General features: G+C 48.9%; 1 protein-coding gene across 6 annotated transcripts in view; it reads right to left on the bottom strand.

Moving 5' to 3' along the window:
- Window positions 1–22,624, bottom strand: part of dco (discs overgrown) — a 143,811-nt gene that overhangs the window by 53,084 nt on the left and 68,103 nt on the right. The gene's annotated exons all lie outside the window — the stretch shown is intronic.

Raw genomic sequence — 22,624 nt, forward strand, 5'->3', positions numbered from 1 at the left:
CCTCAGGACAAATTTCTCTGCAATTTCAGAGTCCTGATGTTACCCAGGACCTTTCTAAAAGCCGTACTCCCAATGATACAGCCACACCAAAGGTGACTTTACACTCCTGGCACAACTTTGAGCAGGTAGAGTTCGGTAACACCAGGGTATATGTATATATGCATGTTGCTTATTTATATCCATCCAAGGGCATCCTGAAAAGGTCCAGGTGTTACCAAGAAGTCTAGGCTTCAACCACTCAAAGCTTCTTTCACTCCATATTCCCACCTTGTCCCTAGTTTCATCCTTCTTCCCTCTATTTACAATATGTGTGCCATCTCACTCAGCCTCACCTCACTCATCCTCTCCATATGTCCAAACCATTTCAATATATCTTCAGTTCACTCACAAAAACTCTTCTTACTATCAAACCTCTTTCTTACCATAATCATTTCTTGTCCAATCAACCCTCCTCACACCACATACTGTCCTCAAACATTTCACTTCCAACACATCCATACTTTTTGATCGACATCCCACGCCTCACATCCATACAACACCATCAGGAATAACTATACCATCACACAGATATCTTTGCTTGCACAGATAATGCCTTCTCTTTTCACACTCCTCAATGCACTCAAAGACTTTACCTTCACCCATCCTGTGCTTTACTTAGCAACCATAGTTTTATTCACTGCCAGATTCCCTTCCAGGTAACTAAAACAACTTCCTCCTTGAATCTAGTTTAGATAAAGGTATTATTTTTTTTTTAAAGAAATCCTCCCTTCCCATTTTTCATTTTTCCAAAGGGAACAGAGAAGGGGCCCAATTGAGGATATTTCCTCTAAGGCTCAGTCCTCTGTTCGTAACGCCAACGCAGGAAATAGTGAATATTGTATGATATATATATATATATATATATATATATATATATATATATATATATATATATATATATATATATATATATATATATTTTATACTTTGTCGCTGTCTCCCGCGAATAGTTTGATAATTGATAATATATATATATATATATATATATATATATATATATATATATATATATATATATATATATATATATATATATATATATGCCCGGGGAATGAAGTCTTTGACAAAATATTGAGATTTTGAAATAATTCACATATCTTGAAGACGCTCCTCAGCACTTGTGGGGGATAATAGAAATCAAACATCTGACTGAAGTACTGGATTCACATACATCATTTTACATAATGTTCCGTTCTCAAGAGTATTTTCGTCCCTGAGTTCTACTACAACAGGTAAAGCAATACTGTACGTTCATATGTACGAAACACAAAACGAATACAAATCTAACCTCTTCCCTAAGCGGGGGATGACAAAGCTATAATAACACCACAATGCGAGTGCCGCGTGCCGCGCCACGAGGCATGACGTCATCTGAGAACAAGTCTCATTGGTCATTTTGAGGTGACGTCACACGAACACTCGGAGGGTGGGGGGTTGGGGGTGTCGGGAGCGTCACGTGGCCCCGCATGTGCGTCGGAGTGGAGAGGGGAAGAGCCAGGACTTCTCTCTTAGTTGGCTTCAGCCTTTATGAGATACGACGCTCACCTCACACCGGTCAACCTTCAGCCTCCGCAAGGTACGAAATCGCCACATACACACACACACACACGCCATACAAGCTTCAGCCTCGACAAATTATGAAATGCAAACACACACATCGGCCCACCTGAACTGTTCAACACGGCCTAAACATCCATCCTTCAGTCCCTGACGTGCAACAACTTTCCCATCGCAAACAGCAAACAATTACCTCTGACCAGCATGCCTGGACACCTTACTCAGGTATGGGGGTGAAAAAAACTAGTAAAAACTCCCACCAAAGTGACCCTCCGAGACTCTTAACAATGGAGGGAGCCACAGACCTGTCAAGAATTGCGCCTGAGTCTTCCCTATGTTTACAGCCGCCAGCCACCACCACCTTTCGCACGATGCAGCTGAAGTGGAGGGAGGGTAATCTACTCCTCCTCCCCCCAGATGCCATTCCCTTCCCTCCTGGCGATCCTACTGTTATAGATACATTCATAAGGATATACCACATCCTGATCTACTAGTAGTCACGTTAACCATCTCAAATTCTGATCATAGCACACACGTCTCACGGGTTGATTGCACATTGTATCTCCTGATCAATCAGGTCATTTGGGGCAGCGGCGCTCAAGCCCCCACGAGTCTTGGCTTTTAAGTCCTAACTTCATTCATATACCTCAGAGACCGATGGATGGAGTACTGCCTCTCTCCTAGCGTTGTTTGATGGCGTCTCTAAATTTTACCTTTACTATACAACAGTTTTGCGCCCTAGACATACGACTTTTTTTTCTTTATTTACAGTAACTGTGTAAGAGGCCTGGATTTGGCGAATTTTTCACGTCACTGCATATCCATAATAAATTGTCAAGAAACACGTGTTGAAAATCGTATATATATATATATATATATATATATATATATATATATATATATATATATATATATATATATATATATATAATGTAAACAATTCTGTTCGTCAATGACCGTGTGTGAAAAGCCAGATGAAACTTGATAATATAATTCAAGCAACTCATCGATTTGTGGACGTGGTCCCTTCTCTCTTAAGAATAGATATTTTTTCTTTTCTAAACTTTAAATATACGCAACAGGTGCATGAAAATCTCGTAAACATTGTAAGGAAGTGGACGGTAGCGCTCCCTATTATACAGCCCCTCTGGCGATACCTGGCCACGCAGGATACCAAGATAAAAAAAAAAGAGAATCACGTACTTTTCACCCTTAACCTAACCTGTGAACAATGTGACACCTTCCCGGCACTCTACTAGTGTCTGATGATCCTCTCTCCCTTAAACCTGTCAGCAGATACCATCATGCCCTTAAAGCTGCCAATATTTTTAGACGGATACTTTCATCTACACATCCACCCTAGTATGCCAACAGACTTATTAAACCGTCATGCGAACTGGGGTATATATATATATATATATGTATCATCACTGACGTACACTGCAAACTACACTACGGATCCTTAACCCACAGTGTAAACTGGCACACATCACTCTTAACCTTCCCAGTATCAAAGCAAGTCCTGGTGTTACCCAGAAACTCACTCCAGAGGCTCCTTAGGGAAAGGTAAGACTCCTTTGGAGTGCGAGACGTTCTCTGACGAGACTGTCTGGACTCCTAATGATATGCCCCTCACCAGAGGTGGATGTTCGCACAGTGTAAACTTTACGCAAGTGGGCGAGCGTATTCATGACATACAGAGCGAGTCTGTTTATGGGTTCCGAGGGTTACAGGGTAAGCCCCCTTCTCGAGCGAACCTAGGGTCAAACACGCCACAGTGATCGCTCATGGAAGTAGACTGGAGGAAGGAAAGAAAGGGAGTTTGAAAAAGAAAATGAAGCAAGAGAGAGAGAGAGAGAGAGAGAGAGAGAGAGAGAGAGAGAGAGAGAGAGAGAGAGAGAGAGAGAGAGACTATTACTGTGACGCACAACCCCAACTTCCCCCTTCCACGGGCCCACTATTCCCATCTCAAACAAGTTTTCGTAAACAACCAGCGCGATCTTCCCCTGAGCTGCTTGCCGCCACCATCACCGGGACTGCTGAGGGTTGTGTAAGGAAGCCAATGCCATTCGTTAGAAAAAACAATAATCGTAAAACGTGTGAAGAATTCACACAGTTCGCTGATAACGTCCTAGGCGTGCTACAAATAACACATTCAAAAGATAAAAATAAGTAAATAATCCTAATGCTGAGCATTGGCATCTCCCAAACGCCAGACAGCAACTAAACAAAACAGTGTAGATGATGGGCTTGTTTATGGAGTGTTGCCCAGTATATATATAAGTACTATGGTTGTTATGAGGTTCTTCATACAGCTGATATAATCCTTCTACAGTTAAGAGCTACAACAGTTTGCCATACCAGTACAGTGCGGTGTATTTCCGTTATTTCCACAAGAAACTCTTGCGACAAGTTCCCATCAAACGCACAGTACAGTTGGACTTACTTAACTGTTGAAAACAAAACCGAGCACTTGTCCCAAGTCTCCTGGTGTTTCTATGCCATCAGGAAGCCATCCGAACCCTAGCAAAGTGCAGGCATTCACGACCTCCTAGCTTACGTCATTCTAACCATCCACCATCTTAACACTACAATTGTTCTTGCCATACTTTGTTACTAGCTTTCTGCTAAGCCTTTTGTCATGGCCTCTGGTGACTGCAGCGTTGCGCTTTATGCAAGTGGGCGAGCGTATTCATGACATAAAGAGCGAGTTTGTTTATGGATTTCAAGTGTTACAGGGTAAGTCACCTTTTCGAGTGAATTCAAGGTCCACACGCCACTATGATTGCTATTATATGTTTTCAACAGCTGGACATTCGCACTATAAACAGTAAAAGCCTCACAGTTTTCGTATACAAAATCCCAAATTACAGTTGTGGATACTACGCCATTACATTCTTTAGCTGCATGGAACCCTTACGTAAAGTTTAATAAGTGTATGATTAAGATAAATTTGAAGGTTGAGTTTCACGTGGCAATACTCCTGCAAAAACAAGTGCTATAAATCATATCTCATTCATTTCTCTAGAAGCTGGGAAACCAATGGTATCACGTCCCATGAGGATATGATTTAGACGTTTCAAGTACTGGCCAAGGTTAGGTTGAAGGTTACAACACTAACTCCCAACGACCGGACAAAGGGAGCCTTGAATGTCCGTCTGCTATACTACGATGGCGATACAAATAATGAGATCATACCAGGTGGTTATATATATATATATATATTCAACCTAGTTTTGGGTCTCCATGTATCTGATCTAGACTCCTCTCGCTACGAGCAAGATGGGTTCCGCGTTTACCTTTTCTTTCCCACAGGAGCATAACTGAGAAAAAAAAGCCTACTAATGCTATGTGTCCTATGCAATAATAATACCTCAGGAGTTAGGGAACATCTATATGAAGTTTACATAATCTAGATTTCCCTTATAATAACCAAGGTTACGGATGAAGGTCACAGCGTGACTACGGAGGGACGGAAGACGGCCACGACAATGGACAAAGGCGACTCCACTATGTAATTACCGGTACTGATTCGTACTATATGGGGAGGGGGTTTTTACACTCGAGCCCCCCCCCCCCCCCCACCTCTTGAGCCATCCCTACTTAACATCATTTCTTTGACTCATTCATTCCATTGATCCGCTACTCTATAAAATCAAAGTACTCTGGTTAGCGTTCTATCCCTGCATCACTGGAGGAAATGTTCACTTTCGACATCATGGAACTGATATAAACACTTGCGAGGCACTGGTAACATCACTCCACGCTATTCTCTCTTCCATGGCAGGCGGCAATTCTAAGACCTCGAGCCTTTCCCTGCAACTCAGCTCTCTTTAACTCTGGTACTATCTTTGTTGTCCTCCTCTGGACTTTCTCTTTAAGTTCACTGTGGTTAAGTGCAGTGACCAAACCTGAGAGGGATATTCTATTTCGGCTTGAATGCAGGATGTACTTTTTTTTTTTTTTTACAAGCTTTCCAATAAAAATCTTGTTTTATACTTTCCGTATAATATCTGGACCTGAAGAGGAGCTCTCCACTGTCGACAAAAAAAACCGATTCAGGCACTTGACAGTTGTTATCGTGTCTCCCCTTGCTCTTCTCTCCTCCATGGAGGGAAAAATCCAAGCTTCTCCCTACTACTCAAATCTTAATTCTGGCACCATCTTCACGTCTCATCAAATCCGGTGGTTGGGAGGGTGATAAAAAGCAAACTAGATCACCTGGTGCTTTAGGGCGGTAATAAAGCACCACTACACTTATCAAATCTGGTGGTTGGACTAACAGCAAAGCGCAACAACCCTATAACAACATCCGGTGGTTGTAATACTCATAAAAGCACCACTACTCTATCATAACATCTGACAGCTGGGACTGCAATAAAACTGCCACAGTATCAAAACAACATCTGGTAGCTGGAGCAGACGGTAGGAGCGCGTGTTACACTAAAACAAAACAAATCAGGGAGCCGCCTCTCGACTTTTGATAACTCAGAAGATCATCTTCAATCAAGCCAGAGGTGGGACGTCCACCTTCTGTTCACGTTGACGGCATTCTAGACAACAGCCAGGTGTCATAAAGGCCACCAGGGAACAGCACCCACAACCAAAGTGACACCAGAGTGTCAAGACAGTCGGCAGCACACGTGACACAGCCCGGTGTCACAAAGCCGGTTAAGACACGTGCCACATGAGCGTGTGATGCTCCTGCTGGCCTTACATATACACTTTAGACTCCGGGTGACAACACATCCAGGTATGTCACGTGAGTGACTCTTACCACCCGTGGGAGTAAACGTTTCCCCCAAGCAATGACGATGACGGGTTTAAACGTTGATCCGTGGCACGTGGACCACTATCATGTGTCCTGGTCAGATGGGACCCCACAATGGCCCGCAGCCATGTGTGTCCTGGTCACCTGGGTCACCCACTATGGCCCGCAGCCATGTGTGTCCTGGTCACCTGGGTCACCCACTATGGCCCTAGCCATGTGTGTCCTGGTCACCTGGGTCACCCACTATGGCCCTAGCCATGTGTGTCCTGGTCATCTGGGTCACCCACTATGGCCCGCAGCCATGTGTCCTGGTCAGCTGGATCCCACACCAGCCGACGGGTCACCCCCGTCAATGGGATGATGCCACGGCCGGGGCCCCGCTGAATGGAAGGTGATGAGGCGTTATGTTGAGCAGGGCGGCCGGCCCCACGCTCGCCACCTCTGGCAACCGATCACCTCATGCCGACCTGCAAGGTTGCCCCACACACACACACACACACACCACCCTCCTCCCCCGCCTGAGCCGCACCTCCACACAGTAGCCACCGACATCCCGAGTCCAATTTCTCAAGAGAACGCGGGGTTTTACATCTCCGACAACTGCTTCACGTGCCCCTTAACCTACGTTCTATACTACGGGAGGGATGTGTTAATGTGGGTGCTACACGCTACGGGGGTGCGCACCAACACGTCACCAGAGGAGCAAGTCTACAGTACGTACCTACCAGCAGTAGTATACTGTCTGGTGTACATCACTGAGAGTATTCTCCACGTGAGAGAAGAAGCCAGACTACGTAGAGGACAGTCAGAGGGTGTGGTAGGGTTTCTGTGGTCTGCAGGCGATGTATTAAAAAAAAGAGTCTTAGGCCCCCAGGGTGTTTATGCTGCTTTATAGTATTGTACTTCCTGCACCTTTTGATTATTCTTTTTTTGGTGGTAATGGTTCATTCTTCCATACCTGACTTACCACCACCCGGGGACTTCATTTTTCAGTGCCATTTAAGAATAATGCCCTCAGTATTTTCCACGAGTAAATTCTCTCTCTCTCTCTCTCTCTCTCTCTCCCCCCCCCCGTTAGCGATCCCGAGTCAATAAAATAGCCTCAGCGTTTCAGCTGTTCTACACCTGCAGTTCAGATTCCCGCCTGTCCATGCAGGCTGTTGCAAGGTTTTCGCACACTTAATAACTCTTTTGTCATGATGCTCGCCCCTGACATGTGATGCTGTCATACGTCTCTGTGGAATACTGATGATATGGAGAATTTCTTCACAATATGTACCTTTCTTCTCTTGAGGGACCGTAGTACCCATCCTGTCATCTTTTTCGGAAAATGCAACTGTCACTCTGTTGTGTTGGCTGAAGGTCAACGGGTGCTAACACACACACACACACACACACACTGGGGGTACTACCACCACAACAACCCTGACAACGTCAGTGACGTCAACAACCTTACTTTCTCTCTTCATTCATGACCACCATCCATATGTGGGGAAGTGTAGGGCTATATACCTGTCTTACGGGTCCTTGGATGCAGGAAGCTCGCCTCTCTACCTTCACAGCTCGCTGTGGGACTAAAGCACCGCTCTGATCACTCAGGCTGTTGAAGACAGCGCCCCCTCGGTCTACATACCATCCACGATCAAGAACATCTGGTACAGTTTGAAGATAAAGGTACAAATAGCTTTAAGAATTGCCCTCTCCTTCTATTCTCACTGGCACTGGAGGTGCGATACCAAGTGGCTCCGTCAGTGTTTTCGTTCGTCTTCCCGTCGCCTGGTGTCGGTAGCTGGCCTGGCTGGCTGAGACAACGTCTACCGGGAAGGATGGCACCCGATGACTCAGAATATGCAACCTCATTACCAGGTGACACCGCTAGGCCGCTCCGGACGACCCTGACCGCTGCTCCAGCACCACAACACTCATGATACCAGCAAATCACAACAAGGTGTGGCCGTCTCCTTCCCTGATACAGTGAGCCTCCACCTCATCAACTCGCTCTGCAGTCGGGGTCTACGCGGCTAAGTCTGGCAAATCAAGACTTCGGAGAACAGACCTGATGCCAAACATACCTTCCATCCTACCGACATCCACACTCATACAGGTTCCGTAGGATTGTGGGGGCTGGAGGAGGAGGATGGTGGTGGTTAGCGACGCCCCATTTGGTGGCGGTGAGGGCTGGCTAGCCGGGTCAACGCCTACCTCACCAATCAACTGAGGCTCTAGCCGCTGGCCTTGATGACACGGGGGGGAAATGGTAGCACAAGACCCACTAGGAACAGTAGCCTCACACCACGTCGTCGTCTGGCTGCACATGCCCACTTAGGGTCTGGTGGACCACCCCCCACTGATCTACGGAAGGGGAGATCCCACCCCCACTGCTGACCTTCTGGAGTGCTGGTGGCGCCTCCACGAGTTACGGGAGGGTGTTATGGGGCGCGGGACGGGGCGGAGGGGGAAGACAGAGCCTTGAAGTGAACAGCAGGGAGGTCATCAACACGCTAAACTTTCCATATATGGCGGCGCCCACACCACTTCCGCAATCTACTCCCCCCCCCCCCCTCCTCACCCAACAAAACACCAGCACACCATCACTTCCGCCATCCTCCTCCCCCACACTACACCTGCACACCACCCGTTCCGCCTCCTCCTTCCCCCACTCTACACCTGCACACCACCAGTTCCGCCACCCCCTTCCCCTACATCACACCTGCACACGACTAAAACCCATCTCCCCCCAAACTACCAACACCAATAATTTTATTTTAAAATGTACAGAGGCAGCGACAGGTAGACCTACATGACCACTAAATCCCAGTGGGACTAACAATTTCTAGACGTGTTTACCCAGACCCTCTCCAAATTGATTCCACTGTCCACTCTACACTATTTCTAACGGCTGCAGACAACGCATGAAAGTTCTGAGACCCACAAATTTATAGCTACTGATTTCCTCTGCTGCAGTTACACAACACCTTTTGATTCCGCTGGTAATATCTTAAGTCTCCCATGCCTGTCGTGCCAACAGGTAACCATTTCGGAGAGTAAATTAGGAACCATGCCTTCCAGGACGGTCCAAGTATAAATCATGGCATATCTCCTTCGTCTGCACTGTGGAAGGCGTTGCCTCAAGATCTTCAGTCGTTCCCAGTCGTGCAGATCCTTGACCTTGTCAGGACGTTTTTCAACACGGCAATGTGGGCCCGGTGGGGGATGACACACACACACACACACAGCAAAATTCTATTTGCCGGAGTATTTAGTGCTTAAATACGCACCATCAGAGGGCGCGCCTCTTTGTTTTGAAGGTCCCCGTTAGTACCCAGCCTGCCGTCCTTTGAACAGGAAACTGTTGCACCGTCGTGTTCGCTGATGATGTAGTCATTTCCCACTGCTCTCTAAGATATGACGTGTTCCTTTCTATTCACTACTCTGCGTTGTCTCGCCATTCCTTTTGTTTCCCTAATACTGAAGATGAATCTTGTCATAATACGTGTATGCTGTTCCCTCCGGCCCACCAGTAGACTTGATTTGTGATTTCTTTATTTTTTCATCTCTTCTGATGAGGATTCCATATCTAAGCATATATGATGCGCGAGGCTGTGAGGGGCCGGCCAGTGGTGGCTGTCCCATACATTTGCGTTATCCTGGGCGGGGCGGGGCTGGGCGGGGCGGGGCGGAGCGGGGCGTGCTGGAGGGCGTGCACCCCACCACCGTTACCGTCTCCAGGCACTCACCAGGCAAGGAAGGGTCGCCCACCCGACACACCACACACGCAATCCACCGCCACACCCCGCTATACTTGCCTCATCAAACACTCCCTCCCACCATAAAATACTCCCCCAATGACTTACCGACAAACTTGGTACAAGACTGACAAATCATTCCCCCACCCCAAAAAAAAAAATAAATTCTATACACCACGATTAACAATCCATACCGAGTTACACCAACCTGATCAGACTACGTCACCTCAGTCACCTTTACACACACAATACTCCCAGTTCTAAAACAGGTCCGGACCAACAGCATTAAATCGGACACTTCCTCTCGCCTTCGACAGCGTGGACGTGCGCGCTTCCTTAGCCGAAAACAAATGCAAATAGAATCTGACGTACAATCGACCACTTCAATCACGACAGATGCACGTCAACTTTACCTTCCGCCTTCATGTCCAGACACACACACACACACACGAGGGAAGTGAAGAGCCCCTGAATCAATCTACAGAGGGACCTAAACAAACTCCAAAAGTTAAGTCTGGAAACAAGGCTGATGAAATTCACCTCCGGTTTACGTCAAGCAGGGAGGTTTGGGACGCGGTGAGAGACGATTTCGTGTCAAGCATGAAATAAGCCACAGGAATGGGCGAGGAGGATCTGGAGATGAACATCATACCTAACCAGTCGCCAGTTAAGCATTAAGGAGGCAAAACCTTGGAACGGTATTCTAGTGTATGGATAAGTAAATATTCTGCAAAATCTTCACATCCTCAAAAAGGCCAAAACTAGACTGGTTCTCGAGTATGGGCAACGCAACTAAAGAAGCACATGGAACTAGTAAAGAGGATCCAACAGAGAGTGATAAAGATGGTACCCGAATGAGAAAAGATGAATCACAGTGAGACGTCTTAAAAATTTGCCCGCCACATGGAAAAGAGAGAGAGAGAGAGAGAGAGAGAGAGAGAGAGAGAGAGAGAGAGAGAGAGAGAGAGAGAGAGAGAGAGAGAGAGAGGATTGAGGAGTGACCGGGACACAAATTAGCAACGTTATCCCACTTTGCTGAGGGCCATCTATCTTTTCTTCCGTCACATCATCTTCATAATTTCGTCGCTAATTTCATCGTGATCACGCGGAGGAATTTGTATGTTTGCTTTTTCTGATGTTCTCCTCCAGCTTTGGGCTAAGATTCGCAGCCAAATGGGGCCCCTCTATATGCCAGTGTTAGACCTAAAAGTTACTAGTTTCACTTTACATAAAGTAAGTCCCGGGATTACCTTTTCTTTTTTTTTTCCCCCCCTCGCCCCCGAACTTGCCAGGATAATGTGAAGGCCAAGGGGTCATTCCCCTATCCCCTGGCGACGGAGTGTGAAACCAGACTGGTCGTGTCCGTAGACTTTATACCCCTCCCCAGAGGCCTGTGTGACGTACTGCCTCCAGTAGCCCCGTACCGCTACAGGCACCGTTCTGCTGCCAGTGTTGTCCAGCCTCTACTGGTACGGTACCGTTCTCAGAGCGTGGGGCTTCCGTCTGCAGGGTGTGTGTAACGCCCCCCGGTGTACCGTAGGGAGAGCGGCCCTTAGCTGTGGTAGGTGAACCGTGGCACGGTACGTATGTGTGTGTGTGTGTGTAACTGCAGTGGTATGACCCACTCCCTCCTCACCACATAATAACGTCCCACTGCCACAGCTCATCATCATCATCTCTCGTGTCGACAATACGACCCCCTGGGCCACGACGAAGGACGACCCTTGAGCACGACGGTACGACCCCTGGGCCACGACGGCACGACCTGTGACCGACGTGCGGTGTCTCCCGGAAACCTAACCTAAGCAGTGGACGTGGTCATGGTAAAAAAGGTCTGAGTCAACCAGCGGGGCAGGGGACATCCTGGTGGGCCTCACAAATTAAACTGACTCACACCTCCACACCTACCAACAACTTCCGCATTTATAACTACTTCTCCGTAATCACCAGAGGATCAATTTCTATGAAAAAGAGTTACCCCTCCCTCCACCACACGCGACCTTTCTAAGGGCTCCCGCAGTCCAAGGCTATACGACTACTGCCAACAGCAGGGGGAATGCAGTCTCCTTTGGAGTGAGAAGCCATAGTTTCGGTCGTCCCTCAAACACAATGTCAAACATAACGTCAACTACTTATGATTCTCCCAAGCCCCTTGAGTACAAATCAATCACTCCCTCTTCACCTCAACCCTAGCACAGGTACCCCCATCCCCTAGTATAGCTACACCCATCTCCGTCCCACTCCCAACACACCATCAAGCCCATCAGCCTCCAGCATTCTCCACTTCCAGTCGGCTGTAAACCCACACCCCTCCCCATCCCGTTCCACCTATTCCCTCACTATGACTTCCATCCCCTTCCCTTCCCGGTCATCACTATCCCCCAGATGTCTCCAACACTATCATACTCTCCGCCCCCATCACCACCACCACCACCAGCAGTCTCGCCACCCACCCCCACCACCTGTGGTAACCTTGGCTACTTCCGTGCCCCGTCCGGCGTGGCGCATCACTTCTCACTGCTACACAAAAATTCCCCCAAGGTTCTCTCCTCCGTCTGGAAACGGACCTGAGAACACCTGGGGGTCCTGGCCTCATGACCTACTGGGGGAGAGAAACACCAGGGGTCCTGACCTCATGACCTACTGGAGGAGAAACACCACCTGGGATCCTGGCCTCATGACCTACTGGAGGAGGAACACCACCTGGGATCCTGGCCTGATGACCTACTGAGAGAGGAACACCAACAGGGATCCTGACCTCATGACCTACTGTGGGAGGAACACCATGGATTCTGACCTCATGACCTACTGTGGGAGGAACACCATGGATTCTGACCTCATGACCTACTGTTGGAGGAACACCATGGATCCTGACCTCATGACCTACTGGGGTAGGAGAAACACCAGGGTTTCTGGCCTCATGACCAACTGGAGGAGGAACACCAGTGATCCTGGCCTCATGACCTACTGTGGGACGATCACAGGGGTCGTGGCCTCATGGCCTACTGGGTAAGGAACACAGGGGTCGTGGCCTCATGACCTACTAGAGGAGGAACACCAGGGATTCTGGCCTCATGACCTACCGTGGAGAGAACACCAGGGGTCCTGGCCTCATGACCTACTGGAGGAGAAACACCAGGGATTCTGGCCTCATGACCTACTGTGGAGAGAACACCAGGGATTCTGGCCTCATGACCTACTGTGGAGAGAACACCAGGGGTCCAGGCCTCATGACCTACTGTGGAGAGAACACCAGGGGTCCAGGCCTCATGACCTACTGGAGGAGGAACACCAGGGATTCTGGCCTCATGACCAAGCCAGATACCCTAAAACCGCCATCCCTCAGGTTGGAGAAGTCCCCGAGGAGCCATCAGGATCCCCACCAAGTTCCCTTCCCAGTCGTGAGAATGGGGAGGAATACGATGGGGAAATGGGGGGGTTGTTGGGAGCAACTATCGACACAGGGGAGATAGGGAGGGGTAGGGGGTGTGAGGAGCCTTCTGGTGAAAGGGAAGGTGTAATCACACTTCTTGCGCCACACTAACATAAAACGAAACAGTAATGGCTTCCCCTTTCACTCTATCCCTCCAAGTATGTCAAACATCCTCACGCATAGCGATAATCAACTTGTAATTAACGTGTTCAAACACACACTCACACACATTACATTATGTCACGCCGGTATAAAGTGATGTGTGCAGGTTGAAGAATTATAAGTTGAATGACGGAATCCGACACACATGAAGGGATGGAGAGAAAGGAAGCCATTACTTGTTTCCACACACAGGGGAACAACATGTACTTCCTACATACACAGTCCTGCCTCAACTTCTTCGACAAGCAATCCCTTACAAAAGTACTGCTACCTTTCCACCCCAAAACCACTCCATCCATATTCAATCACAATTACACCTTTAAAAAAATCATCATCATCATCATCATCATCCCTGCCTCTCATATCAACAAGTTAATCTCGTACATTCCCCCCCCCCCCTCTCCCCAACAAAAACACATACAGACACACATTCACAATGTACTGACGCCTCAAGCACTAACCCACGGCCCAGTCAATCCAATCTTAAGCTAGGCTCCACGACATACACCCATCTGAAACTACACTCCCCAGACATGTACGAGTTACACTTGCCCGTCGGCCTTTTGGACATCATCCACTTCAACATCAACGAAAATAGATTCGGCATATACCAAAAAAAAAGAGGCCCCTCAAACCCCAAGATGCGCGTTTTCCCATAAAAAAAATAAAAAAATTCGGCTGTTTTCCTTTCGTTAGTTCTCGAAATGAAAAAAGCTATGTAATGTGTACTTAATCTATCATTTCTTCACGCATTTAACGAATTGGACCACTGACGTTTCGTGTTATCTGTCGCTGTGTCATCTTGCCTTCAGAGTGCGAGTCCATTTCTTACTTTCTCACCTGAGTAGAACATTTGACCCCAAAGACATTTTCGGTAATTTTCAGTCGCCTTCTGTAAGACCTGGCAAGGATCTGTTGTTATCATTTGTCCAACATTCCTAGTAGACCAGACTGTCCTGCTTACCCTAGATTAATGCTAACGAGCGGCTGTCTGGTGATCATTGATGTAACATATACAAATTATATAACATATACAAAGGACGAACAGTTGGGGAAACGAGGACAGGTCCTTTATTCTATTTTATTTTATTGTATTTTATCTTATTTCATTATCATTATTATTATTATTAATTTTTTTTTTTATTTTTTTTTTTTTTTTTTTTAGAGAGAGAGAGAGAGAGAGAGAGAGAGAGAGAGAGAGAGAGAGAGAGAGAGAGAGAGAGAGAGAGAGAGAGAGAGAGAGACTTGGGCTCTCGCTGGTTAAATAAAACATGCATCTTGTGATCAAGCTTGCGGAGTAACTCCCTCTGCCTACACTATATATACACACTTCCTCCACGGTCACACTGACCAGAAACCTTGATAAAGACAAGAGAGTTTATCCCGTGGGCAATGCTTCGCCCCTGGACAAAGCCTGGACTGTTATGATAGTGGTGGAAACACCTGCGAACGGCAGAGCCCATCCACCTGTGTAGCCATGTTCTCCTGGGGTTATGGTGGCACTGTAATACCAACACGTTCCTTCATCTTTCCTCTGCCCCCTCTTCCTAATCCTTTACGACGTGCGGTGTTGATGCAAACTGTCTGCGGATTTTGGGGGTTATTTTTCCCATTCCTTTTTTTACAGAAGTCTGTGTATTTCTTCAACTTAATGGGGTTAAAACTGGTGTGTGGGTAAACTGCTTATTTGTCCTGAATGGGGTGGGAGTCTTACACTTGTGTGGCCCCATATGTACGATCATACATCTTATATTCATGTAGGCTGTCTGAATCAACCATGTCCCTAGTCAATCAACTCCATTCATCCACCTCTCTCATACTATAAAAGGCACTTGCATCTTTTCAACAAGTTTCTTCCTTAATTTCGTATGAAGTCCTATGGTTGTTCGATCTCTGTACTTCCTGAAGAAGTGTTCACTCTCCAAGTCATCCATCTGTCTTCAAAACTGAAGTCTGTAATCAGGCCAAACCACTTCCCCCCCTCACTCTTTGGCCTTTCCTTGTAACATGGCCCTCTTAACTCTTGTCACCACCTTTGCTACCTTCCTCAGGACCTTATCTAATAGCTCTTTGTGCTACTTTGGGTGCGGTGACCAAACTTACGAAACATATATTCTAGTTCTGGCCTAATGAAGGATAGTAACAACTTAGACAATAATTCCTTATTCTGATATCGTTCAACCAGCAGACAGTCTGTCTCCTTAACTGTTCTCTTAATATATGAGTTTGGCAACCGATTAAGGACAATGTCCAACTCCTAAGTCCTCCGTAGACACACACACACACACACACAGAACCCTCAAGCTTATTTCCTGCGATATAATTATCATACTGAAGCCTTCTTTCACTCTGTCCCATCCTCATTACTGTGTGTGTGTGCGCGGGTCTGTGAAGAGCCAGATATACAAGTAGGTCACATTCCATTTACAGGTAAGGGCCAACATATAGGTCATGGTTTGTTTACGAGGCACATGGGGGGTGGTGTGTGTCTGTGGGTGACAAGTCAAGTGGACGTAAGACGACTACACCTTGGACGTGCGGCACCCCAAGTGTGACAGGTGCCCACCCTCGGTCTTGGCGGAACCAAACTTGCTCGATGCCACACCCAACACCTTCACCCACCCGAACACGGGAACCAACAGACGACTCGACTCGGCGACACCCGCCCTCACCACGACTTCATACTAACGCAAGGCAACCATCTACACTCTTAAACTTGGGGTAGACACACACACACACACACACACACACACCAAGAGAATGACTCTCCTTCGGTCGTACATTCCTACGCTAACCAATACATTCCCACGTTCGTCACTACATTCATTCCCACGCTAACCAATACATCCACACGCCCACTTATACATTCCCACGCCCGTCAATACATTCCCACGTTCAATAATGTATACCCACGCTCACCAGTATATCTACACGCCCAACAATACATTCCCACGCTCACCAGTACATTCCCACACTCACAAATACATTCCCACGCTCACCAGTACATTCACACACTCACAAATACATTCCCACGCTCACCAGTACATTCCCACACTCACAAATACATTCCCACGCTCACCAGTACATTCTCACACTCACACATACATTCCCACGCTCACTAGTACATTTCCACGCTCACAAATACATTCCCACGCTCACCAGTATATTCCCACGTTCATCAGTACGTTCTCACACCCGCCAGCATATTCCCACGCTTACCAGTACATTTCTCAGCTCTCCAGTACATTCCCACGCTCACTAGTACATTCCTAAGTCCACCTATTCATTCCTAATCCCAGCAATATATTCTCAAACCCAGCAATATACTCTAAAGCCCAGCAACACGTTCCCAAGCCCACCAATACATTCCCAGGCCCACCAATACATTCCCAGGCCCACCAGTACGTTCCCACACCCACCAATACATTCCCAGGCCCACCAATACATTCCCAGGCCCACCAATACATTCCCAGGCCCACCAATACATTCCCAGGCCCACCAGTACGTTCCCACACCCACCAATACATTCCCAGGCCCACCAATACATTCCCAGGCCCACCGATACATTCCCAGGCCCACCAATACATTCCCAATCCCGCCAATACATTCCCAGGCCCACCAGTACGTTCCCAGGCCCACCAATACATTCCCAGGCCCACCGATACATTCCCAGGCCCACCAATACATTCCCAATCCCGCCAATACATTCCCAGGCCCACCAGTACGTTCCCAGGCCCACCAATACATTCCCAGGCCTACCAGTACGTTCCCACGCCAACCGATACATTCCCAGGCCCACCAGTACGTTCCCAGGCCCACCAATACATTCCCAGGCCCACCAGTACATTCCCACGCCCACCAGTACATTCCCACGCCCACCAGTACGTTCCCACGCCCACCGATACATTCCCACGCCCACCAATACATTCCCAAGCCCACATATACATTCCCACGCCTCCCAGTACATTCCCAAGCCCACAATACATTCCCACGCCCACCAGTGCATTCCCAAGCCCACATATACATTCCCACGCCCACCAATACATTCCCAAGCCCACATATACATTCCCACGCCTCCCAGTACATTCCCAAGCCCACAATACATTCCCACGCCCACCAGTGCATTCCCAAGCCCACATATACATTCCCACGCCCACCAGTACATTCCCAAGCCCAACACTACATGCCCACACCCACCAATACATTCCCATGTTCAAGCGGTCTCATTCAGGGCCACTTGCATAATCACCCATGGTAGCCTCTGTCTTCATGTTGCCTCAAGTAAGCCAAGTGTTACGGGCCTTTCACCCAGTATACAGGTAAGTACATGTTACTAGGGCTAAAGTAGGTTAAACACGCCCGCCGCCTCTAATCTGAGTTCTTTTGTTGATGTTTTGCAACGAGCGTCAGCTGAGAGCGTGGCGCCATCCGCCATCACTCAATGAACTGTAAATATAAACAGCAGATTTTTTTTGGCACCGCGAGTGTCTACTCATATTCTGGGTAACTACGCTAAGAAGTCGGTCCGCTATCTCGTGTGTGTGTGTGTGTGTGTGTGTGTGTGTGTGTGTGACGAATGATAACCTACCTCTCAGAGCTGGTGATACACAAAGCAAACATTATTATGGGTTCTGTATGCCCTATGACCTCCTCCCTCCCACAAGCACATAACGAACCACTTTCCCCACGAAGAGCAACGTGGAACAAAGAGTATAAGCGACCCCAACCGCTCCTACGGTTACTATTACTACGGGTGTAGGGTTCTACATCTTCACGGGAAGCCAGCCATTCATCACGCGAGGACCTCCGATACCATTCCCACATCTCAAAGCCCACATAACAGTCCCCTCCACACCAACCCTCGTCCCTCCTACCACAGACCTCTCTATACCTCCCTCCTCCCCACCAGGCGCTGCTGGTGGCACCGGGCGTCCTAAACACCACCACCACCATCACCAGCGTGGCGCCCGGCGCTTGTGGGCCCACCACCCAACTGCATTAAGACCTGCTTTCGAGTGACATCGCGCGCGCGCAGTGAAAAGCCACCTTCGACGGAGTTGTTGTCATCATCGTCAGTGTACGGAAAAGGTGTACAATCCTACTGAGGACCTCCTCACTCCGCGGAGCCCACCATGCCCCTGATGTGGGCGGCGGGTGGTCACATAATGGGCAAGTGGTGGACAAGTCTCCCTCTGGAAGCTTCGATGGTGACTGCATACTATCCTCGTCGGCCAAGAGTGAGCCAGGCCTAGCGGCGGTTGGCGGGGGGGTCAAGCCCTCAGTGGCTGGCTGGAGAGCCGGTCTGACGCCAGTGGAGTGACTGCAGTTGGCTTCCCCTCTCCCCCCGCAACCCTACCCTCCCCATCCTACCATACACCCAAGTGCTGCAGTGTCGACATGACGACACGGGTCACTGCCTCGTTCAAAGAGACACCATCCTCCATCTTGGGGTGTTTTTTCCTCCCACTCCTTCCAGCAAACACACCCTTAGCTAAAGTCCTCAATGAATATTGATTTCACTGGTGGCTACATTCTTCACTGTGCTCTACTGGCGCAGCGAGGAGGGACGACTACTCTCAGGTGACGGGTGTCGCGTACCGTAACTTCCTGACCTCAAGTGTCGGGAGAAGTCCCGCCGATGGCTGGAGGAAGAGGAGTGGTCGGGGTGTGTGTGTCCTCCATTTGTATCGCCTCCACCGGCCGCCATGCCACCTCCACCCATGACCATCGTCTCCACCTTCGGCTTCCATACCACCTCCACTCATGACTATCCTCCTCTCCACCTTCGGCTACCATACCACCTCCACTCATGACTATCCTCCTCTCCACCTTCGGCTTCCATACCACCTCCACTCATGACTATCCTCCTCTCCACCTTCGGCTACCATACCACCTCCACTCATGACTATCCTCCTCTCCACCTTCGGCTACCATACCACCTCCACTCATGACTATCCTCCTCTCCACCTTCGGCTACCATACCACCTCCACTCATGACTATCCTCCTCTCCACCTTCGGCTACCATACCACCTCCACTCATGACTATCCTCCTCTCCACCTTCGGCTACCATACCACCTCCACTCATGACTATCCTCCTCTCCACCTTCGGCTACCATACCACCTCCACTCATGACTATCCTCCTCTCCACCTTCGGCTACCATACCACCTCCACTCATGACTATCCTCCTCTCCACCTTCGGCTACCATACCACCTCCACTCATGACTATCCTCCTCTCCACCTTCGGCTACCATACCACCTCCACTCATGACTATCCTCCTCTCCACCTTCGGCTACCATACCACCTCCACTCATGACTATCCTCCTCTCCACCTTCGGCTACCATACCACCTCCACTCATGACTATCCTCCTCTCCACCTTCGGCTGCCATACCACCTCCACTCATGACTATCCTCCTCTCCACCTTCGGCTGCTATACCACATACATCATCAAGAAGAGGGACGTGTCTGGTCATTAACTGTGTATTATGAGGTTTTATTATTTCTATACTCATGTTTCCCTGTCTTTTTACCTCGTATATATATCCCATGTCTTAACTTACGTACACACACACACACACACACACACACACACACACACACACACACACTAGCCTAAACCTGGCATCAACTTGCCCCGAGAGGGTTGATGAACACCTGGGTTGACTGTTGGCCGACTGCCGCGCCCGGGAGTCGACCCTAAGTGGGCCCGCGCGTGAATCATGGTCAGCCATGCTAACCACTACACCAAGGGAACCTGTGCATGTGTGTGTGTGTGTGTGTGTGTGTAAGGAGACAGGCCCTCCACTGGGGGAGGTTAAGTAGAGGGATACCAGCCCAGGAGGTGAGGTGGCTCGGCTGAGAAAATGACAGGTACGAGTGGCCGGGGTAAGTATGGCTGACTGATGGCCGATCAATAGCTGCCATGTGGGACCTGTGGCCGCCAGGGAGAGCTGCACCCATCCACCCCCCACCCATCCTCCACACTCCCTCCTCCTACCTCTCCACCCACAACCCCCCTCCCCTCACCACCGACACCCGAGTCATCATCACCTTCCAACAACCTCCTCATCCCCTCCAATACCTCCCCGACCCCAGTCCTCGTTTCCTCCATCCCCCATTACCTCCCCGACCCCAGTCCTCGTCTCCCCATCCCCGACCCCAGTCCTCGTCTCCCCATCCCTTTCACCACCTCCCCGACCCCAGTCCTCGTCTCCTCCATCCCCCTCATTACCTCCCCGACCCCAAACCTCGTCTCCCCATCCCCTTCACCACCTCTCCGACCCCAGTCTTCGTCTCCCCAGCCCCGCTAGACCTCATCTCCCCGACACACAAGACACAAACCTCTGGTTCCTCAACCGACGACCCTGGTGGTGTTGCCTCCCCTCCCCCGCCAGCCCTACCCTTAAACATTAGTCCCAACATCACGTCATCCTTCATGCGTCTCCAACGTTCGTCCAAACCAACATCTCCGTCGAAAGTGGACAGACTGAACCTCGGTAACATTCTATGGACGGCCGTGCGTAACAGCACACGACCAACGACACACACACACACTTGTACTTCCTGAAGACCTTGACTAGACCAGTCCTTAGTCCTGCCAAGAGGGAGACAAACGTCCAGACCAGCACTGCCTCCTCCAAAGGGGGTGGGTGGTGAACATGGCACACACCACCCGCCCGTCCCTCCGCCAGCGGATCAACGCTCCCTCACCACACTGAGATTCGTTCCCCTGTGACTATGGTGGAGGGAGGGAGGGAGGTCCGTATCACCTTGGGGTGGAGAGGTTCGCCGAGGCTCCTGATCAAGAGAGGGTGGGCGGCCAGGATAACACGAAGTAAACCCTTAACTGGTCCCTGTGATCTGTGTTACACGAACTCGCTAATATACTGTGCATTCCTACCTGCCCAGCTTGTGCAAGGTGGCGCAAAAGAGGTGCCTCAGTACACAAAAAGGTCTACGGGCTGGGCCTCAATGACCTGAATCACATCATAGATTACAGAGAAAATTTGTTTTTAATACAGACTGGACAAAATCGAGTAAATCATTCATCAATTTACATGGTTCAGTGCAGTTTACATGAGATAAACAACAGTGACTGGATGACGTAGCCAGATATAGAACAAGTGCACTACTGACAATAGGCAAAGTTATGATACTTTAATATAAAAGTATTTCAGGTAATACATTGTTACGGATGACATGCTCAAAACTAATAGTTTCTGTTCTCTCTTCCGCTATGACGAACAGACTCGTTAGCACCCATTTGGTCTGCAGCTGTTTGGATTCAGTTGTTGTATCTTGTGATGTCTGGTAAGAATCATCCCTGAACTCGCTAATTTTTCCACAGTCAAGTACATAATGTTGCTGGTTATAAGGGTAACTTTGCTGGCAGAGTTTACATTGGATCTGTTCATTATCAACAGGAGGGGCAAACTGCCATGACTATCTATAGCCCTGTTTGCGTCGGGCCACAACAAGGTGTTTATTGATCCTGGTGGTGGAACCACGTAAGGTGTTTCTCGCATGATGTTCTGATGGTAGATGGACACCCCTGACGCCCAGGTCATCTCAAAGAACTCCTAAATGTTATCCTAATCGTGCTGCCCGGACCAGCAAGGAAGGTGGTGTAACTGTACCGTACTGGGTTCAATTACGCCACCATCCCTGCTTAATTATCCCCGGTCACTGGTGGTGCGTGTAGCGTGGGCGTACCGTAGAGACCCCCGGATGTACCGTGTGTGTCTGCAGCCTCCACCCTGGGCGTCTCATGGTGCGGGAGGAGGTGCCTGGCTGCGTGAGGAGAGGCCTGGAGCATGGACGTCCCCCTCCTCCTCCTGCTGGTGGTGGTTGTCGTACCGTGTGGGAGGTGAACATCCTCAGCCTGGCGTAGTAGGGGAAGACCTACAGCAC

The sequence above is a fragment of the Panulirus ornatus genome, chromosome 67 (genome assembly GCF_036320965.1).
Source record: "Panulirus ornatus isolate Po-2019 chromosome 67, ASM3632096v1, whole genome shotgun sequence".
Taxonomy (NCBI): Eukaryota; Metazoa; Arthropoda; class Malacostraca; order Decapoda; family Palinuridae; genus Panulirus; species Panulirus ornatus.